Below are 6,000 nucleotides of genomic sequence, written 5' to 3'. Positions count from 1 at the left end.
GCTGCGGTAACTTTTCAGTTTTGAATTCTTCATACCAAAATTAGTCTGAATCACTGCAGAAATTGCCACGGAAAGGGGTGCCAACGGAACACCATTTCTAAAGCTCTTTGCCTGCTCGGCCCACAGCCTACTAGGCACCGTCTCAGGTGTGTTTTGCTGGCTATCCTTTGTTTATTGGATTTGGTCTCTCCTAACCCTTGGTCTGGTAGCTCAGGTGTTTGAAGGTACGGATCTTGTAACCGCGTTTGAGATAGTAGAATTGCAGATTATGGTAGTGTTGGCTCTCACGAAGTTGCAGAGTGTATAATTTTCTAACCATGAAAATGATCCCTTTAGTGTCAGATAATTAGGTTTTCATAAGTCGAGGCTTCTATGGTAGGTGATTAACTGCAGCTTGTTGTTTCCGAGGTGTACTGCTTTCTTTTTCAAAAAGCATTTGTTTAACGCCAGCATTGCCGGCGAGATTGGCAGTAAATGCTCTCTTTTCCAAAAGCATGCTTATGATGTCACGCCAAATATATGCACATTTGACATGATCTAGCGGGTCATTTACACTTTCACATGAAACATTTAAGTCTTCTACTTTAAGACCTCAAGAGTCTTTTCATTTCCACCATTTTATCACCATTTCCTAAAGCTACTTTAACTTTGCAAAATTCTTTAAAGAAGTGTATGTATTAATTTTATATACAATCACTAATTTGATCGAAGGCTTTCACATTGTATGCATGATGCTTACTGCGTTTCCTTATTTCATACAAACTATCTGAAATAAATTACAGAATGTTCATATATTATTTCAACTTATTTGTACTCGAATGTGTAGACATGATATTTTTATTGGTTTTAATCTTAATATATAAATCTCAAAGTTTGTTGTCTGTCTGTCCTTCGGTATGTCCAGCTATAGCTATTAAAATCTTAGAGTTAAAATTTTGCATTTTGCTGGACTTGAAATGTAGATTGCAACCGCAGGTTTGCAATCCAAATCTCTAACCACGAGACTACGGAAGCTCTGACAATTCGAAGCTCTTACTACATTTACTCTTATACACTTTTTTCCCATTTTTACCCCCAAAATGACGTACTAATTGAATTTCTATGAACTCTTTTAACTCTACGAAACATAATGCTTTTTCAAGGTTTCGTGAACTTCGTATGGTTCAATTGCTAAATCGTGCCAATTAGGGCCAAAAAACGTGCCAAAAAAGTGCCAATTCTTTTCACGCAGAAAGTTGTATTATCTTGAGTAGAAATAACCTCTACACTCTCTCTACGTTCGGTAAGACAAAGACATTACAATATCTTATTTTTACATTTGTACCGGTATCGAGAGGTACCAGTATCGCCGTTTTCGAAGTTTTAATGGATGCGTGTATAAAAAAGGTTACTGTTCTAGCTTCTGCTGGAACAATAACCTTTTTTATACACACACACTTCTATGCACAAATTGTTATTATTAATTCAACATATTCAGGATTTTTATTTTGTTTTCTCAGTTCGTATTAGTTGTATTATTACTAAATCATCTTTTATTGTAATCATAGCAAAACAGACTCAATTTAGCTATTATTTGCTGATAATTTCACATTTACATTTAAACACTTTTATAGTTGTTTCATTTTTTTAAAAATTTATTTGACCTGCACAAAACATTTTTCTTATGATATGAAGTTTGAAAGTTACAGTTGTTTGAAAAAGTTTGAACACCTTTACAGTTGTTTTCATTTTTTCTCCTAATTTATTTAAACTGCACAAAACACTTTTTTTAGGATATGACATTTGAAAATTAGAATGGTAACTATGGTATGTTGGTAACGAATGGTATATTGTATAAGACATACAATAAAATTAATTTTCTGTGCAAAAATTTTACTTTTCAAGCAACGCCGGGTATTCTCCTAGTTTGTTTATGTTTATGTGTTTCACCTTAAGTTTCAGAAGAAAAAGATGTCTTTTTCTTTTGAGCATTTCAACAACGATCAAGTTTTGCCAATGTCAATCTAAAAAACGTCCTGGCAATAACATCACCTCAAACAACAAACCAATCTCAAGTGATAGAAAAATCTTTATACTTTTTGATAAAAACGTTTTAAACTTTACATTAGAAACATTTAATTTGAAACAAGCCATTTGTGCTTTTGATTTATATTATAGTTTGTATATGTAAATGTATCTACTAATAAATAAGTTAATACATGGACTTGTGACAGTGCTCTGATAACTTGAACGCTCTGCTAATTCGAACACTTTCGCTCGGTCCCGTGAAGTTCGAGTTATCCATGTTTGACTGTAAATACTGACTGTATCTTGTTTAATGAATCCATCAATCCCAAGCTTAGTTGGTATGTGCCTGGCGAACGGGAGATTGAACTCAGATGAAAGACAAATAACTATCCTATCAGGATAGATATGTATGACTAGTCTGAATGCTTGTGTTCTATCACAACATCTGGACTTCAACAACAAAAGTTTTCAGTTCAATCAAAAGGCTCTTTGTCTGTTACTAAATTGTTGTCTTAAAACTAAATGAGTCAATTTAATTTTTTTCTATCTTGCTTGACCAAAAGGTACAACAAAATATCAAGTTGTGAGGAAAATAGAAAAACTTCAGAGATTGGACTGCTTATAAAGAACAGCAAGAATTTAGATATGACTCTTACTGAAAGAAACAATACAACACGGATAATGAATGGAAGAGATGATTTTAACATCTTCATAGAAATATTGTCGAAGCCTGTTGCTTTTAAACCAAGAAAGCATTTATATGTATTCTTTTACATATTGTATTACATATGTATACATATTGTATTACATATGTATACATATTGTATTACACATGTATACATATTGTATTACATATGTATACATATTGTATTACACATGTATACATATTGTATTTCATATGTATACATATTGTATTACATATGTATATATATTGTATTACATATGTATACATATGAAATACAATATGTATACATATTGTAATACATATGTATTACATATGTATACATATGTAATACAATATGTATACATGTGTAATACAATATGTATACATATGTAATACAATATGTATACATGTGTAATACAATATGTATACATATGTAATACAATATGTATGCATATTGTATTTTATATGTATATATATTGTATTACATATGTATATATATTGTATTACATATGTATACATATGACATACAATATGTATACATATTGTAATACATATATATACATATGTATTACATATGTATACATATTGTATTACACATGTATACATATTGTATTACATATGTATACATATTGTATTACACATGTATACATATTGTATTTCATATGTATACATATTGCATTACATATGTATATATATTGTATTACATATGTATACATATGAAATACAATATGTATACATATTGTAATACATATGTATACATATGTATTACATATGTATACATATGTAATACAATATGTATGCATATTGTATTTTATATGTATATATATTGTATTACATATGTATATATATTGTATTACATATGTATACATATGACATACAATATGTATACATATTGTAATACATATGTATACATATGTATTACATATGTATACATATTGTATTGCACATGTATACATATTGTATTTCATATGTATACATATTGTATTACATATGTATATATATATTGTATTACATATGTATACATATGAAATACAATATGTATACATATTGTAATACATATGTATACATATGTATTACATATGTATACATATGTAATACAATATGTATACATGTGTAATACAATATGTATACATATGTAATACAATATGTATGCATATTGTATTTTATATGTATACATATTGTATTACATATGTATACATATGTAATACAATATGTATACATATTGTATTACATATGTATACATATTGTATTACATTTAAATATTTTCAAACTCATTCAATGTGTTCTTCAAATCAGTGTTTTGATTGATTTATGGATTAGATGATGGTGAAACTAACTTGAAGGTTTACTTACAATCGACACAAAATATGAGTTCAGTTCTGAAGCTAGCCTGTCTTGACAAGCTGTTGTTTTTGCGGAGTGGTCCCCCAGCAAGCGCGGCGAGCAAAACAACAGCTTGTCACAAGACGCACTGCACCTGATGCATCAGCCGCACTGAAAGGGAGTTGTTCTCTTCCGTCTATGCGGCTTGGATGCGATGTTATGTCGGTCGCTCCATTGGTAATCATAACGGATTTCGCGTAAAAATTTATGTAGAAAAAAATAAGATTGAAACGTTTAACCAAAGACCAGTCTCTGCGGTAAACTTTAGTAGAATTTAAGAATAAAATAAATTAAAAATAAAATCAATAAGAACAAATAAAACTAACTGATACAAAAATAGAAAAAAAACTGACTGAGCGCACAAATAACGACATGTTTAGTTGCTGTTGTTGCCTAAGTTCTTAAGTTCTACTAAAGTTTACTGCAGAGACTGGTCTCTGGTTAAACGTTCTTATCTTATTTTTTCCTGCATAAATTTTTGTGTGAAATCCGTTATGAGTACCAATAGAGCGACCGACATAACATCGCAACCAAGCCGCATAGACGGAAGAGAACAACTCCCTTTTAGAGCAGCTGATTCATCAGGTGCAGTGCCTCTTGTGACAAGCTGTTATTTTGCTCGCCCTGCTCAACAGGGGACAACTCCGCAAAAACAACAGTTTGTCAAGACAGGCTACTCTGAAGCTGGTAGCATATCTTCCACGTTTAGCGCTTGGCAAAACTTACATGTATCACCAGACTTGAGCTGGTTAACAAATTTATCAATAAATGTTATCACTGATAAAATAATTTACATGCAGAAAAAGTCCCTCATGCATTGATGCTGTTGATGAGCTAATTTCAGACTGTCTAAAGCTTAAAATGAACATGAAAAAAGATTGCCTAATATTTTTAGATTTCAGCTAAGCTTTTGACTATGTCAATCATAAAATATTATTTGATAAGTTAGAATTTGCTGGTCATAGTAGTGAATCCCTGCAACTACTTCAATCCTCTTTTTACAAAAGATTTCAAAAAAATGTCTTGAATGCTAAAGAATCCTTGATGCACAAATGCATATCTGTGTTCCATAAGAATTTCTCATCACAGTGTTAGATGTCTGCGTTGCACATAAATCTTTATCGCTCCAGTGTTAGATGTCTGCGTTGCACATAAATCTTTATCGCTTCAGTATTATTTCTAATTTATATATATTGTTTTCTCTGATGTACTGCCAGAGGTTTTGCATATGCAGATGATATTGTCTTTGTGAGTCATCACAAATATTTGCATGTTTTTGAAGCAAATTGCCATCTCAACAAGCAAATTAACAATAGTATCTCTTTCTGCATCAGATGTCACAAGCTAGTGAACCTCATGAAAGCCTATTGAAAGCCCTTTTGGCCTTTTGTTTAGCACCCTATTTCATATTGTCTCTCCATTACAGAGCAAGTAAATGGATAGAATTGAGGTTATTAGGTTTATAATTAAAAGAAATGATACTATAGCAAATTTTAAAGCGTCTTTACAAATGCTAAATGCAGTAGCCAGCTAGTAGATGCAGACGGTAACTAAGCTCGGTAACTAAGCTCGACAGCCTTTGCTTCTGATTAAGTGCAGTTTGCAGGCATTGAAGGACAAGAATAATTGCATGCTGTTTATTCATGCTATAGGTATTGTCTAGAGGAAACTGGTTAGTTTAATATCCATTCACTGTGTTTGACACTGAGTCTTGTTTGTTAGTAACAAAAGCTAGGCAACGGCGCCGTCATCATTTTTACTTACGCCGTTGCAAAGATAATGAAAGTGAATAGAATGTTGAATACCACCAATAAGGCGCACGCATTTGTTTACGTCACTGTTGCTTGGATATAAAATTGAGCACTTTTAGCCCAACCTAATCACTATCTGTCTTGTGTGACTATAACTGTACCTGAACCAGTATCATCGTGTTCAGAGTTTTGATG

This window comes from Watersipora subatra, chromosome 2 (assembly GCF_963576615.1).
Source record: "Watersipora subatra chromosome 2, tzWatSuba1.1, whole genome shotgun sequence".
In the NCBI taxonomy this organism is placed as follows: Eukaryota; Metazoa; Bryozoa; class Gymnolaemata; order Cheilostomatida; family Watersiporidae; genus Watersipora; species Watersipora subatra.
Note: the sequence above shows the minus strand (reverse complement) of the source record.